The sequence below is a fragment of the Numida meleagris genome, chromosome 6 (genome assembly GCF_002078875.1).
Source record: "Numida meleagris isolate 19003 breed g44 Domestic line chromosome 6, NumMel1.0, whole genome shotgun sequence".
Taxonomy (NCBI): Eukaryota; Metazoa; Chordata; class Aves; order Galliformes; family Numididae; genus Numida; species Numida meleagris.
In genome coordinates this window covers 22,792,426-22,811,454 of record NC_034414.1, presented here as the reverse complement: position 1 = coordinate 22,811,454, position 19,029 = coordinate 22,792,426, and the positions used below count along the sequence as shown (strand labels likewise).

Sequence of the window (19,029 nt, the reverse complement as noted above, 5' to 3'; positions counted from 1 at the left end):
ACTATTATTATTTCCTGTTGTGAGTACTATAAAGAAAATAATATTCAGACCACTGAGAGGCAAGATTTTATGAAGACTCAATGCTTCATTCACTAAGTATGACAGCACTCTACCTGGTTCCTTGGACTTCTCATAGAAATTGATGATTTATTCCAGGTGCTGCTCTGCTCACTTTCATCACTGCAGGTTTTCTTTCTCTCTGTGATAAAAAACATAGCCAATTTTTTCCCTGTTACAATCATCCTCAACATTTTCTCTAGGATTTCTACTGAGAATAATTTCACCATTATCAATATCTTCAGTAGCCTATGAAATCCAGTAATAATCGGAAAGAGTGATCCCTACCATTTTGTTCAGAGACTGAACATGGCCTCTGTGAGCAGCATGCTATTAATGCTTACTGGACGCAGCTAATCATCTATTGGTTTCTCTGCAGTTATAAAAGCTGAGATCAAATGTAACAAACATTAAAGAAAAGCAGCATTAGCAACATATTCTCAAGTTAACTTTTAAGAGAGTATATGTTGTTTCTGAAGTCAAGTGACTGTCACAAATCTTTTTTTACTGTACAGATCTGCTGTAGATAAAAAGATGCTACAGTTCTACTCATGTACTCTCCAAGATTTTCAAACAGCAAAGTAATTTGTAAAAGCAGATCATTTATTCATTGAAGCCTATCATGAGGAGACATCAAATATAACTATGTAATGATTTCCTTAGGGATAAACCATGCCAAATCCTTGCAAATCTCTGCTCTTGATGGTAATTTCTCAAGGTTCTTAAGTGCAATGGATCTGTAGAGGGCAGTCAATAGATGGCACACTATAATCTACTGAAGAAGTCATTGAATTTACCTCTCAGAGCCTGCTAGCAAGGCTTTACTTGTTGAAATAACAGGTAACAGTGTCTGTACATTTCAGTAATACTCAGAAAAAAATGTAATATAAGGAGAGACAAAAACACTTCCAAAGCTAATACTTTTTAACATGTCCTTAACTTGGTGAAAAACAATTGTCTAATAGTTTGTCATGTTTGGTTGTTTTGTAGTAATTCCTACTTTGTAAATGAACAATTTTCCTTCATTCAAGGATGTATGATCTATTCAGCTACATTTTTTCAACGTAACTGGAAATTTCTTAGGTTGTGTGAGTAGGTACTATTTCATAACATTGACGACAAGATATTTTAAAAGGAAGACACAAATAAACAGAACAAGAATGTCTTACGGAATGCTTACTGCTACTGTAAATTGAAGATACTCTCATTCTTAACTAAGTTGCAGGAGCACAGTTAACAGTCTAGTTCCGATATTGTACATTTAAGTGGAGGCTATAAAAACAAAGATGCCTGGTAAGTATTTGAGCAGTAAAACCAACCTGAACACTATGGTGCCATAAGCACTCTGGCATAAGAGTTGAAGCCCTATTCACCCTTACAAAGCCACTATATTAGGTGCAGCTTTATAAGAGTAGAAAGGTACAAACAATCAGTTCTGCTAACAGAGTCACATGTGCCTTCAGATAACTTAGATTATGTGACCCACTAAAATTATTGTGAAAAAGGTCTACCTCACCATCACTGAGTGCCAGTAAAAAAATACTGGGTAAAATCCTGCCAAGTTTTCAAGCCCATCAGCTGTCTGATTGAGGTGCAATAGGACTTGTCCAACCCACATCTTGAATTAAATAAGAAATTAAGTATGTACTGTAATTGCTTGTCACTATGTCTTAAGGCTGAAAGTATCCAACAACTTCAGCATTAAAGAAAAAAGAAAGGAAGATAAATGAAAAAATAGTAAATTATTATTACATGTATTAATGAAATCAGGTATTTATGTCCTGGAAAAAAAGCTTTTATGTGGTATTCGGGTCTACAAAAGTCTGGAGAACAACAGCTGCAAAGAAGCCACAATTCAGCAGTGGGGGAATATAATTTGCCTAAACATTTACTTTGTATCTCTGCAATAGCATTAAATATTTAGGTTAAAAATGAGTATATAATATTGTTTCTTTTGTATTAATCAAAATATAAACTGAAAGGTTTTCCAACATTTTAACTAATGTCAGCTGTATTTGTAACATGGTTCTGATTAAAATAATTAAGTTTTAAATCTGTCAATCATCCTAATCTAGTTTTACAAAAAAATGTTTAGATTTTAATTTTATATCAGCCCTTCTGATTAGAAGAAATTATAGCTAAGGTATTAATATGACCAGAAGTTGGCATTTCACAATTTGTGAAGTAATTGCTGATGTCTGATATTTTATTTTTCCATTTTTAATCACCTTTTTTTTTTCCTGACACAGTTGGAATTTTTCATCCTTGTTTGTTAATTAAATAGCATACTTCTATAGGCAGATTCCTGGTTATTCAATAATTCCTAACTCAAAACAAACGAAGCGTGGAAATTAACATTGACCATCAAGGTAATTATACTGCATTTTTTTCCACTTAGAAAGTGAAGAAAGGACAAAAAGGCAAATAGATAGGGAGGAATAGAAATATTCATAGGGTAAGGAAGATGAAGGAATTTATTAGAATAAAAATCATGAATAGAATTAATGGAAAAAAAAGTAATGGTGATGAATTGAAAAAGAGTGCTTATTCCCCCTTTTTTCCCCCTCTTATTCTGCTCCTTTGTTCAAAGGACAGTTGCCTGGCTTGCCCTGTTGGAAGATCTATGATTTAGAACCACATTAACCATAAGCACACTACACTGCATATTCCCCTTTCCACAGGATTACAGAAGATGTGTTTTGAAGTTTCACTAAAAATATTTCAGTTGATGACATCAAAAGAGTAACAGTTTGGCAAACAAAGATCATATACTACAATATGCAGCAGTAAAATTGGAATAGGTACTTAGTGCGTTTATGATCTAATTTAAAATGAGAATGATGGTGGGCAAAGGGACTCTCGTCTAATAGGGAAGAAAGGATTCTTCCATATAGGTGGGATAATAGGTCTTTGTAGCTCTAGATACTCAAGAATGTAGCTGATCAGAGGTACACAGTTAATGTATCCCTTGATAATGATCTCTTCTGAATGTCACTCTTTCTCAATTAGTAGGGATATAATCAAGAGAGTAACATCTGTTTTGCCTGATATTCATTAAGGAAGTTGTCATCTACATCAGCAAATTACTACGCTCTTCAATCTCACTCAGAATCAAGGAGCAAGAACAAACCTAACTTTCCTATACTAATGAAACCAGTTTGCACCAGTTCTTGTAATTCTTACATATTGTAACTCAGCATTAAATAAAAACAAGTTATCTTTAGGCTCAACTTTTTTTCCCTCTCTTTTCATCTGTATATTCCTTTGTGTTTATTTCTACCATCATGTTTTCTTATGTCTGTCTTTTTATTTGTTACTTTCAGTCAGCTAAATGAGGCAAGAGCTCTTTAAAAATAAATCACAGCATACATTTTCTGTATCATAATGCATATGCACCGATGATAAATCAAGTTTTTATATCCAACTTGAACTGTCAAGTTTTCTAATATATGAGGACTTGACTTTGAAACTGTAAGGTTACTTTAAAATGACTTTTTAAAAATTAATGCTGAAGAGTCAGAAAGGTAGATGTATAATATATATGATGTCTTCATCAATAAATAGTTGCTGTGCAGTCGATGCTATGTATGCAAACACATGCTCTTTTCAGATTGAACAGATAGCATTTGAAAAATCAGGAGAACTTGGTTAAATTTAGGCAACTAGCATCCTGTCTCACATTTCAGAACTAAAGTGTATGCTTCCAGCATTTTTCTCTGTGCTGTTCTCTCTTTCTGTAATAGGCTGTAATCTAGATGTGAGAGAACCATATGTGAAAACCAGACAGGAGTAGAAAGAATGCCTTAATATTTTAATCTTTCAAATATTGCATTGATTTCTTGTCGTCTTAGTACATGACGTTCAGTGCAGCAACAATATCCAATGGAAATTTTTAATAGGAATATATCAAAAACAGTGAGCATATCCAATATGCAGAAAAGACATGAACTATGAGAGACTTCTATTCCTAGTCAAGATAATCAAAGAACAATTAGATAGGTCTAGAACATGCTCCTTTTGGGTTTTTATGCCCGAATTCCTACCCACAGAAACCATGATGCTGACAGAGTCCTGACCACACCAAAGATTCTGATCATCTTGCCCAACCTCATCTAAGGCTCCTGTTCATGCAAAATCTGCCATTGGCCTGGAAGCTGCATTTAAGCTCTGGAGTTAGTCTTGGCCCTTGCCTAAGCAGCACTGCAGGTGTGCTATACCTGGTGGTTTACATTTCTGCCCTGTCACTACAGACTGGAGACCACTGGACTATTAGCTGACCAGACATACTCTACTCTTGATTGTGCTTGGTGAGCCTGTGCTCTGCCTCCATTATAGTCACTCTGAGTTTCTGGCTTGCTTTTCCTTCTAGAGCAGTCTGCTCTTGCTGCTCCCTGGCAAGCTGAGTCTCACACCAAAACAGAATTTGGCTGTAGCTCTGATAGAAAGAAATTTTAGTTTTTTTTCCCCCTCTTCTGGTGATTGGTCTCTTTGCTGCAAAGAGGTCAAGTTCATGCTAAAATCTGATTGTAAATGAATGAATTTTAAATTGCACAAAGACTATGGTTGTTTAAGCCCCAGTTATACTCTAGAAAAGGGAAGGAAGGAGTTGCACAGCATAGAACACAACTACTCACATAGTAGCATTTTCAGTCCAAAATGAACAGGAAAAGAAGCTATTTCACATCTTTGCCTGTAAGGCAAGGAACATTTAATAGTGTCTGGGAGCAAGGAGAATTTAACGTGTCTGGAAGCCCTGCATGTTCTGCTTTATTTGTTCATACAAAGAACAGAAAATACATGTCAATTATTTGTGTGATGATACACCTTAATGAAATTTTCTTGATGTTACAAAAAGCAATTTGCTTGTAAAAAACCAAGAAGCCACCAATATGATATGTAAAGATTTATCTTATCGTTCACCTGCTACAGGTCGCAACCACTAGAGTTAAAAGTCTCTTACATTTTATTCATTATTCTGAACAATTCAGCTGCTTTCAAATTATGAAGGTATCTGCTTCTGTGGATAAATACCAAAGAAAATAAATTTACTTAAACCTGTTCACTAGAATCTATCCTTTCAATGTTTCTTAAATATTCTTTATCCTATTCCTTAGTCCTCCACTGATATTACAGTTGTTTTGAAGTTTTCTATCAGTGGATAATTCAAGAGTAGACAGCACTGCAGCTTGTATCTAAATGAGCATAGAAATCTAAATTTCTGTTTGTTGGTTTCCTAATATATAGCAAATTGACATAATGTTTCATCAGAACTTTACACTTGCTTTTCCATTTTTGAGATACAAGTTGTCTTCTTTATAATAAAAAGTACACTCTTTCCAGAAGAAAAATCTGAATCTTCTGCCAAATTGAATGAATGAGGCTACATAAAGATCTATTTTCCAGGGTAATCGTCCCTCACTGGTGCAATGAGATAAATAAATTCAGTGTAGTGCAGAAATAAGAAAATACATATATTAATTTTGAGATAAATTCTCTAGTGCTAAAATAATTCCTATACTACCTTGCATATCTCACATGAGTAAAACATACTAGAGGTCAGGATGTTTTTGATTGAAAATTAAAGAAAGAACTATGAAAACATGAATTCAATTAACATATGCAGTTGTTTCAGAGATGAGCCTCAGTAACTTGCCTTTCTTATGTGCACGTTTCTCAGAAAACCAAATCTGAATAGCCGTGTCATTCAGGATTCTTCACACAAACATGCATTTTATGTGGCTCTGAAGTTAAAATTGTCCAAGAACTGATGTTGGTTTTCAGACCACAATACTCTCGCAATAATCTTATCAGACTTTGCCTAGCATGGACCACTGAACTTTATCAACTGGTTCCTCTATAAAAAGCATACCTCATAGTGGAGCTGAATATCTTTTCCATGAACAGACCTTGACTTCAAGGAGATCAATTTACCACATTTATAAAGAAGTTGTTCCAGCAGTTAAAGTACCTCCGTATTAAAGCTCTGAGTCTCATTTCTGTCATCAATATAGCTTTGCGTAGTCCTCTTATCCTAAGATATCATGCATACACAACCCAGAGAAACTACTTTTAATGCACAGATTTTCCTTTGTCACTTTTTGTGATAGCAGCAACAACTTACGTTGAATATTCCATTGTTGATAGATTACACAATAGATTTTTTTCTCCTGTAGGTTACTCTATACAATCCTGATTCAAAGCTTTCACTGTTTCCCAAAATAGTACTTCTTTTCATAGCATGTCCTGCATTCTTGGCTCCAATAATTACTGTCCCCCTTTCTGCATTAAATTCTGAGCTCAAGAAGATATTCTTTATCAGGAGATTTAGAAAACTGCAGAATGCCCATCCCTATGAACTAGTATATCACAATCTTTTTCTGTCACCTGTTACCTTTTACAATGACTACTATTTGTATTTTTATCTTGTGTGCTCCTTAACTAGCATGCAAAGAGTCTATCAATTTTAAAACCAAAGGTAGATTGAAATCAGTCTTCTCAGGTCTTCCTCAGCCATTGTGCAACACAGCTTATACAGACATCACAACTTCTTCATGAAGTGATTTCTTCAATTCAACATGAATTCTAGTTAGATCTCAGTTCAAAGTAAATGTTGTTTTACATATATTCTTGTTTAGATCATCATCCATTGAGACCTCTCTGTATTACCGCTTCTCTGATCTACTTCAGTCAAAAAGACCCAGGCTAGATTCAATTACATTAGGATGCAAATTCATATATGGCTTTGGTGGCAAATCTGAAGGGATGGTAGTCTCTTGCAGCATGGGGAAAGGTAGAGGTAGACAGCAGCAGGCTGCAACAATCTCAGCTGTAACCAGATCATCTTATGGCTCCTGCCTGGGCTCAGTGCAGTTAAGTTGCTTCATTTTATTCTGCTGGACTTGATTTGGTCTTATTATTTATACAGACAACTTTATTCCAGTAAGTGTATGCCAAATCAGGTCAGGTAGGACAAAAAGATAAAGACATCGTAAGATAGAGCTGGCACAAGCACCGTTGTGTTCTCTGACCAAATCAAGGTAAAATTTATATTGCCAGATAACTTGGCAGTCTCATGCAGATCAAACATTAATGAACAACTTCAGATTTTATGCTGTCACAGAAATGTTATTTTCCCACCCTTTGTAATTCAATGGCAAAAGAAGATGGTAACGTCCCTCTTGTGAGAAAGTTTGAGCAACATGAAGACTACCTTTCTTTATCTAGTACGAACGTCTCTTGCTCAACTGTGAATATTCAAACTTCACATTTACAGTTTCTATAGAGCTAATTTATATTGATGATTGAAGATTTTGTAGCACAATTAAAACAAGAAATGCTCACAAGATGCACTGAATTTATCATCCATATAAATATGAAGTATACTTGCTACTCAAATACTTTTTTAAATCAAAAAGGAATTTTTTAAATCAAAATGTACAGTGAAATGATGGATGGATTCTTCATTAATTAAGGAACAACTGGTTCATTAGCTAAGTCTCACTTCTCCCTGGTTTCTATGATAAAATTTGCACATTTATAGTGAACATAAGTTCTGGAGACAGAATATCTTCATAAATAACCATTGGGGGCCATCACCTAGAAACTGGAGAAAGACAGGGCATTCTTTTGGATAAAAAACTATAAACTTTGAGTTTATAGTTTTTTGTCTATTTTCTTCTGACTATCCTCATAACTTCAATGATTCCTCTCAGAAAGATCTCCTACTGTACAGGATAGCCTTAAAGCAGGCTATTCTGTGACTGTCTCTTTGAATGCTGGGTAGGGAAGACCAATATCTATCCCCAGCTTGTTCTTTGCTTTTCACAGTCCATTCTCTCTCTCTTGCTCTCAGCCCTCAGATTTTGAGATCTGAAACAATAGTGTAACAGGACCACGAGTGTTTCACCAATACATACTGGACTATCTGCTGAGCTAAGAACAGTATAATTGTCCTTTTCCTGTGTTTCTCTAAAAGCTGTTACTAAAGCCCACCATGCACAGTAGGAAATCCAGTAGAAACATGACAAAAAGTATAATTAAACAGATTATCCTCTTAAGAGGACATCAAAACAAAAAATGCCACAGAAAACCTGCATGAGGCTAAATTACTTCCAGTCAGAAGCCTCTTCAATGACATCAGATTGACTAGCTTCTGGGCGATATGTTGGACATTTTTATGTAGGTCACTCCAAAAGTAACACACCCCCTGTTTATTTCCACAGAAATTACAACAAAGAGTACAAGAACACTATTTGATACAGCAAGTTTTCAGCTACAAATGACTTTTTCAACATAGTCACCACTATTAGTTATGCATTTTCACCGGTGATGAACAATTTTTTCTGTGTGGAGAAGTACAGTTCCACACTTTGCTTCATACATTCTTTCATGTCGGACACCATTTTGTCAGACTGCCCCTCTGCTGCCATTTGTCACACAGCAACAAAATATAATGGAATATTGTTGAGAAGGCTTAACCTCTACTGCCATACCACCAACATCTACCTCTGACATTGTGGGCCAACATAATAAAACAGAGGGCATTTCTTTCAAAGCAGCCCTCATAAATGGCAGAATATTCACCTAAGCTGCCAAAGAGATGTCTTTCTATGAGCAGGAAATGCACATCAGCTGTATAAAAAGCAATAATGATTCTAATGTTTTCAGGAATAACTTTGGCATCATTAAAGAACAACAACAAAGCCAATAGTGTAACTCTTTAGAGACTTAAAATGTAGGAGTCAGTGAATCTCTGCCACAGTGTGGCAGAGTGACTTATCAGGTCACTTTGCACAAAAAATATGCTCTCACGGAAGAATTTACTTTTGATGCAGTCATAACCTTTTCCTCTCATAAAATTTACACAGATCACAATCTGATTACCTGAAAAACACTTGACACCATGAAACTGAAAGGAATCAATGCACTTGTGTTACACATTACATTAGAAGGTGCATGTGTCATATACTTGATAAGGTCATTATTGGCACAAGCTCCGGTAAAACTTTACTAAAAGTTATCATGAATACAGACATTCCAGGTGACACTATTACAAGTAACAGGTTGTCCTCTGCTACCCACTAGTAAAGTACTCAGGGAAGTATGGTTCCTCAAGTAGTTACATGTGTACATATAGTATGAGGTAGCACAGTCAGTTTCTCCTGTCCCCTAGGCTTTTAATGGCACTCCACCTGTATCAGAATGCAATCGAGAAATGCTTCCCATAGCACACATTCTTCCTGTGAATTCTTGTGTTTGCTTCATGGACTTCACAAAACAAACCATTCTTCCTTTTTATTCCCACATTCCATGTATTCCCTTTCAGAACTTGCCTATCTATTAGTAGCAAAATTTCTCCCTTCGTTCCTACTCTACTAGTACAAATTTATTTTAGTCAAACTATTCAAAGTCTATCTGGAATTGTGATGTTTTGAAATTAAAGACCAAAAAAAAAAATTCACAATACAACACACAGGTTAGGTAGGACATTGGAAGTTCAGGTCTAAGGACTTAGCCAAGAAACATTCATTTGGAGGAGCTTTGGGAATGCTAGAAGGTGACAGACAGTGAAAACAAACTGATGCTGTTTAAGATTTACAAGGTTGTGCGGAATCATTTTTTTTTTTTCCAATTGAAGATGTGAGCGGTACAGAAATACGCAAAAGAACAATTCAGATGAATATATCTTCTAGACATGAAGCCTCTTCATTGACCAGAGGTGTTGTTGAAAGAGCTGATTATTTTCTGTTTATGCTTGTTTTCACCCTATCTACAAATACTTTTTTCAAGTTTCTGAACCTCTGCTGCTTTCTTAAGAGGTCAGAGAGGACTATTTTTCCCAGAATCACAGAAAAACTGAGGTTGGAAGAGACCCATGGAGATTGTTTAGTCCAATTCTCCCACTCAAGGTAAGTCAGCTGAACCAGATTGCCCAAGACTGTAGCTAGTTGGGTTCTGAACATCTCCAAGGATGGAGAATCTACAGCCTTTCTGGGCTATCAGTTTCAATGTTCAACCACAGTAAAAAAGAGTGTTTACTTTTCTTATCTTTCAGTTTATGCTCATTAACTCTTGTCTGGTCACTGGGCACCACTAAGAAGAGTCTAGGTCCATTCTTTTTATGCCCTCCCATCAGAAGTTTATACAAGCTGATAAGATGTTTGTTGATCATTCTCTTTTCCAGCCTAAACAATAATAGAGCAATTTAATATTTAAGTACATAGGTTGCTAATAGGGGAGGGATAGTAGTATAAACTTAGACAATAATTCCTCAGTCTGTTTATTAGCAAGATTTAAAAGACCAACAGACAAAATTATTGAATAGAGTCTGAAAAGACAAAATGACCAAAATAGGAAAGCAGCATGAAGAGCTTATCTAGAGCATATGGGCAATGAAAAGGCACAGAAAAGCCTCTGCCATCTGGCAGGTAGGAGGACACCAAAGAATTGTGGTAAATATGAACAGCTCAGATTTCATCAAATCATGCGGTCAGACAAGTAGGTACAAATATCAAAAATGCAACACTTCAAAGTCAGAAACAGGAATGTGTAAGTATTGTTAAAGGAGAACAAAGGATCTACTCACCATTGTAAAGTTAAAGAAGTCAGATTTAGAGAAAAATATTGGTAAAAAAGTAGGGAGGAAACAAAACTGGAATTTCTGAGCATTTTACATTGTTCTTTTATTTTGAAAGGTAAGTCTTGTTGTATGCATGTAATCTTTGGTGGGGAAAAAAAGAGCAGCTACTATAATTGAAAATACATGTTGTGAACAGTAAAACTTATCTTAGGCCTGATCTTTGGCATTAATCTCTGATAGCATTTGGGAATTCCACGTGAGAGAAAATGTCATCTTTTCTGTGACAGTTTGTTTCTAATACAATTACTATTTTATCCCCACATCTGAAATGAACTGTAAGTCTTACATTTTCATATTTTGCTTTGGTAGCATTTCCATTTTGTTAGGTATGATTGAGGGACCAGAAATGGAGGGAAATCTTTGTAGATTAGCACATTTTAAAATGATATAAACAAGCTAGGGCAAATCCAGACAAGTTATGAGAAAAAAAATCTTCTACAGCAGCTGCATGAAACTGTATTGGGTCCTAATTTATCTGAGGGCCATGTCACATTCTTGAATAGAATTACTTACTAGATTTCAGTATTAAGTATTAAAGATTAATAAGTTGCTTTCTTTTAAGCAAATCTTGTGAGAACTCAAAGATCAAAATGCTGGATAACTCTCCATGGGTGAGATCTGCCCAGTGTACTGCACCCTGATCAAAGGCCTGCTCAGTGCGGTGCAACTCGGAGCTCCCAGCATCTGAAGTTATGTACAATTATCTATACTTTCCTCTCGCTCTTTACAGTGTTAACTCAAATAAATGACATTTTAAGAGATGCTTTACAGAGTATGAGCACTTTTCTTACTGGAGATATAAAAACCCAACATCTCCTGAAGCAAAACTGTAAGAATATATCAGTGAGAACAGTGAGTTAGCCAGGTAATAGACAAGTTTGTCCAAGGGTTCAATGTAGTAACTTTTATAATGTAATTATACATTGAAATCAAAAGTATAACCTGCTTTCAGAATAGTCAAACCCTCTTCAGATAGGTGACAAGAGACCAGCAATTCTAGGTTCCACATCCGTGTTTTCAACAAGCCTAATTCTCAAGTCTTGTTCTTGGTAAGAAAAAATTTTATGTAAAGCTCTTCAATAAAGTCTCATTCACTAAACAATCCACATCAGCTACATGGAGAAATATACAATACTTTATATGCATATATATGTATAAACACACACAATGTAAGTTTCTAGAAGTGTGTCTCTAGAGCTATAATTACCCTGTTCTCCTGCTTTGGTTTCTTTTGATCATTCAGTGGAGATGGCAGGAGACAGAGATAACGTGTGTCTCTGCACACTTGAATGATCAGGCAAAGTGCAAGGTACATAGAACACTGAATAAGTAATGCCTCCTATTTATTTCCATGAAAACTACAGCAGATACAAAGAACGCTATCACACAATTTGACAGAGCAAATTCTCAGCTAGAAATCACTATTTTTCAACATAGTCACCACTATTAGCTATGCACTTTCACCAGAGACAAACTAGAACATGCATGCCAAACTTGTAAAAATCTACACCAGTGGTATTGGCCCACTGTTGCTGTCACCCCTGCTGGAATGCACCACCTCACTGGTTCGTATCAACTGTGTGGTCTCCAGTAATGCTCAGCAAGCATGGATAAGTGTCCATGAGCAAAATGTTTTTTTCACAGATGAATTAAATTCCACACCTTTGCTTCATATGCGCTTTCAAGTCAGACTCCTTTGTCAGACATCCCCTCTACTGTCATCTGTCATGTGGCAAAAACACTTAATGGAGTGTTGACTGGAAAGTTCACCTTCTGCTGCCATACCACCAACATTCACCCCTGACGTTGTGGGTCAACATAATAAAACAGGAGGTGTTACTTTCTGAGCAGCCCTTGTACTACGCTCAGCTGGGGACTGCATTTTAGGATGATTTTACAGCTGGCTGCTAACACATCAAGTATGACTCCTTGCTTCCTACCATTTTATTTTCCCTTTGCACTCCTTGGCACATGAGAATGAAAACAGACAGTGTCAATCTGGACTACTACACAAAATGAGACTATAACACACACTTCACATCTTAACATGCTGTATATATTTTACTTGTTTCTAAAGTGGGTCTGAGTCTAATATCCCATTTACTAAGTAGTTCAGTTACACAATGTCAGATTTCTTTCAACAGCTCCTCCCTCCCCCTTTACCCTGTCCTCTTATGCTGTACATGCAGTAAATAAAGTAGGAATGACCAAGATTTTTTTCTAGCTTAATAAAACTGAACACTGACAACATTAACATTAGCGTTCCGTGCTAGTCCAAGTCAGCCAGTTCAAATTCCTGCTGCAAGCTTGAAGAATGCAAAGTGTTTTGAGGAAAAAAACCACACAACTCATACCTACAATATCAGAAACAGAGGGATAGGAAATGTCTTCATTAGGAACTCAGAGGGATTCTGCAAGGCACAAAAACAGCCTTTTGCTAATTAACAAGTATTACAACTTTCCTGTTTAAGCTTAAAAAAAAACACCTCATCAATAACATGCTGACTAAAACCAAAACACGTTAACTGTAACGTTCTTAGAAAAATCAATTTCTTTTGTACGGCATTCTGTCTCAAACTACACCAAGTGCTATGCTGCGGTGTTGAACTATAAAGCACTGCTGCCATCTGCAGGGGTTTATCCTAGGTGTCTTTTCGAACTGGGTAAGCTTCCAGAAAACATTTCCTGCAAACTTCTACATCCAGCATAGAGGGGTCAGTATGTCATACGCCAACACAATTGCTCTTTTGTTTGCATCACCCTCACTTAGACCAAAAAAGGCTAAAAAAGGTGAAACATCAGACTAGTCAAAGGGAAACTGTGTCTAAATGTGGCAATTTCACAACTGCCCTTCTTGTTAGCTTATTTCTAGGACTAAAAAATTGACTATTAACCTATTATAAAATTTTGAAAACCTGATAAAATTATTTTAACTTCTGTTCCATAGAGTTCTGATTGCCTTTTAGCATGAAACAATTCTGCCCTCAGATTGATGCTAGTTTTATACTAGCAGGAAACAAGTCTATGAGAACAAGTATTTTAAAGAAAGCACGTTAGATAATAAGAAGTAATTCTTATTATCTAGAATCTGGGTTGGGGAAGAGAAAAAAAATCCCAGAAAGAAAGTTTAATATTTGATGCAGACAGAGGTTAAATCACCCAATCTCAGTCTGTCAGTGATGGAATATGGACCTACATGCACCAAAACAAACAAGAAATAATGGTTGGAAAAAGTTAAGAATGTGATCATGTGAAGGTAGAGGGAAAGAAAAGAAATCGATAAAACTATAATGATAGATGGGTTGAGAAGCAGGGAAGTACATGGGAGAAAATGAGATTGTTTAATGTTAGCGCTACGTGTAAGTTATTTACGAAGTTAGACGTAAATCCTTAGGATACTACAAGACAAAGAATTGTTCTACTGTCAAACACATAGGCCACTAGGACTAATCAATTGGTAAAGTCTCAGGAATATAAATGTAGCTCTGTGAGCTAGAGATATTAGGTGAAGTGTCATGAAGTTCTTCAATTCTTCTTGAGATTACAGGGAACTGTACGTTCTGTTGTCAGAGATATTCCAGGGATTCCTTACTTAAAAAATTAAGTTCAAATATCAGGATGAGTATGCATGTCTGATGTTATTCCTCAACATCTCAATTTTAAGAAGAAAATAAAATAACTAGGGTAAGCACACTTCTACATCTACAACACAGTACAAATTTCTAGCCTTTCCTTCATAAGAAGTGCTTGTTGCTGAAGTCCTGCTTCTCCTAGCCTGAACAACAGCACTGAAGATGTAGATGTCTGCATCTGTGCATCAGTGACTGACTTCAGAGTTTTTACTTTTCTTTGGTATCTAACAGACTGTTTCTCTTTTAGATAATTCAGCTTCAGGTAGATTTCTCTCCTTAATTTATTATTATTATTCTTTAAACAGGGTTCCCTCTGTACCCTATATTCAGCATGAGCTCACTTTAGCAAAAAAATATGTATATAATTACCTATTTAGGGCAGGCAGAAATAATTTCTCTCTACATGAACTGAAAGTAAACTTAGAAAGCCATTATCACCTTCCAATTTCATTTATTTGATAATTGCTTCTCAACTTGGTTTTGCTGCTCAAAAAGCCTAAAAGCCTAATTCCATAAACAGCATTAACAGCAGCTGGTGGCTGACAAACCTTTGTAGTAATACAGTATATTACCAAGAGTGTACCAAAAGCCTTGTTTCCCTGAATGTAACTGTAAGGAACAGCAGGAAATCCAAGCAAGCTATAATAAATTGAACTTTAGGAAAAATATGGTCTTGCAAAACTTTCATCATCTGCTGAGCTGACCATGGCCACTCCACAGCTATATTTGCACCATAACGCTTCTAAGCTAGCAAATTCCAAAGACCTGTGCTGGCTCCTCATGAAGCCTGCAGTGGTGTCTCTGAATCCACAGCATAGTTAATCTGCAACCCACCATACATAATTAATAACTGCACTGCTAGTCCAAGTTTGCTCAGATTGTTCCCATATCCATGTTCCTTTTCCCAGAATCCTAATTTTTCTGTGTTTTCTTTGCTACATTCCATGCTGTTCTCTGTCCCTGATTCTGTAAATTCAGTGCTCTCTAACAAGTTTGAGAGTTTAAAGTTACAGGTCAGGTATCTCACTTCTACTCCGTAGAATTTGCTTAAGGTTGTCACTACATTCCTTAAAAATCGTAAAGCAATTAAAGTGTCATCAATTTTACTAGCCAGCAGTCCATAAAAACACAAAATATTAAGTGGTTTGTTTGGATAAAAACACTTGTTCTCTTTGGCATTAGGTCTTTATAAAAAGAACCAGCATAAGCACAGTGCAAGTCAAGTCTAAGAATCCAAACTTTTGGAGAATCTGAATTCTGTTTTTCAAGACCTCAGACTCCTTACTAATCATTTTCTTCTTAAAAAGCAAGCTGTATTTTTACTATGCTAGTCTGTACTAGATATCAACAGAAAAAAAATCTCTGAACTCTGAAACTGGAAAAACCACACAACCACTGCCAAACTATTTCAAGCAGGAGTAGCTAGCTTGAATATATTAGGCAAATTCCCCAACTTTTCAATTGCTTCAATAATATCACATTCTGTCTCACAAAGTAGTGTTACTTACAACATTATTTTCAAATGCAAATGACAATAGCTGCAGCTAAAAGTTAGTTTTAGTCACCTTCCTGTCAGCTAGAACAAGCATCTCATCAGCAAATTCAATTATTCATGCAAGATATAGGCATGAATTAATGAGCTTAAGATGTTTTCCAGCACATAGATACTAACATTCTAGTATTGTACCTGATACAACTCATACTTTTTCAGCAAAACTGAAGATAATTCCACTAGCCACATTCACAGCAAAAACCAAAATAAACTTACGAGAACCCTTTATTAACTTGGACACTACTACCCAAGTTTTCCAGCAGAATGAGCCTCAGAGCTTCCACTTTTGGCCCCACTCTACTCCATCATATAACTGAACTTGCTCTACATGTAGAGCGTCTATTGGTTTTTCTAGTGTTATATGCCACTGTTATAACACACAAGCTGCAGCAAGTAGTTAATATGGAAATTCACCCTATATTACTTTTTTTTTTTTGTGTTGCAATCATTGTATCTTAGCGACTGTTGTGCCTCCTATTCTCTGTGCAGAAGATTGGCTGACTCACCTAGTAGCCAACACAGTGGTTTTATTTCTTGATGAGCATTACTGTATTTGAGTGCTGCATCTGTACATGACTGATGTCACACTTATATATTGCCAATACTTATCCTTCCACGCAGCACTGAACGCCATATTGTGGGCCAGTTCCAAAGGATGAAATGAAGGTGGTTTAGTCTTTGCTGTATATATGTTGCTCTGGGGCCAGGGAATAGAATTAAGATGTATTAAATGAATCAGTGTAATCTGTAAAGATAACAATCCACAAAGATCTTTTTGCTTCTACTTTGTTGTGTAGAGACAACAAAAGAAACTTGGCAACATGCCCTGCTGTCCTGTAGATACGCGAGATTCACAAATGGCTTTCATCAAAATGGCACAGTCCCCTAAAATGACAATAATAGCAAGTATATCAATCAAAAGTGTCAGAGGAAGAAGTGATTTTGATCAGAGATAAGAAAAAGCATTTGGTTATTCTAATACAGTGCTGATAATACTCCGATGCTTTGGCTGACAGAATTTCAGATGAGCAGTAATCAATAACCGCAGATCATATATACAGGAAGAAATCTCATTTTCAGAATACTGCTTTATGTCCAGAGATACATTATGCCTTTCTTCAACTCTCAAATTCCATTATTTCTCTCTCCTAATTATGCTTTACTTAACCTTCTGTTTAAAGTACAGTCACCAGATTCTTTCCTTACTTGACCATGTTTTTCCCACCCCTACAGCCACAGAATAGTTGATTTGGATGGCTCTTCTAGAGGTCGCACGGTCCAGCCTTCTGCTCAAGCTGGATCACCTACAGCCTATTGCCCAGGACTGCGTCCAGACTGTTTCTGAACACCTCCAAAGGAGATCCGTAACCTCTTTGAGCAACTTCTGCCAGTGCTCTGCCACCCTCTCAGTAACTGAGTTAGGACTGCAAGTTCTTGATAGTATCTGATTCTCACACTAAAGATGTAGATTTATTTATTACACAGAGACAGATTAAGCTAACAATGCTAGCCAACAATAAGGAATTCAGTTAAGTAGGTACGTAGCAAAAGAAGATGATGACAGTACCTTCAAATAGGATACAGGCAGTATTGAGCAATAGCAGGTAATAAAGAAGGAAAATTGACTTGCCTCTTCTGACAACCAACAATAGCTTAAGACAAGTGCAATCTCAGTCCCTCAGCTGCTAACCCTTAAATGAGGGTGAGGGGTGGATCCAGGCTCCACCCCTTTCAGTCACTTGGGTACATTGCTTACACCTGAGCTCCCTGGGATAGCCATGCCTGCTCACCTGGTGCTCAACCATTGGTTCAGGCTATGACCTAGGAATTCCACTGCACCTACATAGTCCATTGTTCTGCCATAACTTCAGTGAAAAGCCTTCCCTGATATTCTATGTGTCCCATCTATAACCACAAAGAACATAGGTATTTTCAGACATGAGTAATCTGTAGATTTAACTGAAGCTCATCAAAAAGCTGTGAAAAATGTATTGTTTTATGTAATATACTTCTGCACATAGTCAGTTTCACAGAATTTGCTTTGCGCTCCTAGTAGCGAAGGATATCTAGAAATTACACCTAGGGAACAAAAAGGCACAGTCATGCTAGAACTAAATGCCTGAATATCACAATTTGATTTTCCACTTATTTTATTAAGCCTTTAGTATATACGTATGTGTAACTGACTTTGAATGACACAGATGATCTGTAGCTTTGAAGAATTATTTCTATTCAAACACATACGTACATAAATGCATAATTTTTAGTAATACATTCTAGGCTTAAGAGATATTAATATCCTTGTTCTTTAGAGAGAATGTGAAAAAAAATCTTCATCTTGAGATACCTTTCATCAAAGAATACCAAAAGGTTTCATGCCATGAACAGAATTCTCTGCAGTGTACTATGACAAACACTTCTCGGCATGCAGGAACTCTTCAAAATAGCCTAGAAGATGAAGAAAAAGACTGCTTTACTCAGCTGAAACTGCAGGGAAAACAGAGGTCAACAAAATGCAATTACCAGAGCTGAGTAAGCAATGGAAAAACGTCTCCTAATATTCATTAGAATTGTTTAAAAAAAATAAATAAAGTTTTACATTAGTTTGCAAAAGTAAATTTAAATCTGAAAGCTTAAATAGTCTCAAAATATATGTTTGAATGTGATTATTCACACTTCAAGCAGAAAATGTGTGGGTAAGCTACACAGATGCAGAAACCGTACTACTTAGGCACCTAACCAACACTGAATTCATGTTAAAATTTGAATAATGAACATACACAATAAACATTCATAGAATATTTATGCAGAGACAATATTTTCCAAGTAAGCTCACAAACTCAGGCATTAAATTTGAAAGTTTTCTGAGCATCTTGTGAACAGAGGAAAGGAAGAATGGGCTGAATAAATTATCCATCAGAAAAAGCCCCCTATTTTGCAGTTACTGACTAAATTAGCAGGAGTAACAAGAAGTTTCATGGGGCTGAGTATCAAAATTTCGTTTCTAGAACTGATCTGAGTGGAAACAATTCCGGAAGGACAAGAGGAGTATTTTTGCTATACTGCTCCAACCAGCATTTTTCAGCTAGGATTTCCAAAGAAGCTTTAAAAGTTCACGCTGGAGTAATAAGTGAAATTAAAAAAAAAAA

The 19,029-nt window shown here is 36.2% G+C and overlaps 1 long non-coding RNA gene across 3 annotated transcripts in view; it reads right to left on the bottom strand.

Moving 5' to 3' along the window:
- The window catches only part of LOC110402011, an 86,509-nt gene that overhangs the window by 65,807 nt on the left and 1,673 nt on the right, over positions 1-19,029 (bottom strand). For all 3 annotated transcript variants that reach the window (XR_002440800.1, XR_002440802.1, XR_002440801.1), the window contains exons 2-3: positions 18,228-18,328; positions 114-199 (exon numbers count right to left, since the gene is read on the bottom strand). This is a non-coding gene — a long non-coding RNA (uncharacterized LOC110402011). The remainder of the gene's footprint in view (positions 1-113; positions 200-18,227; positions 18,329-19,029) is intronic.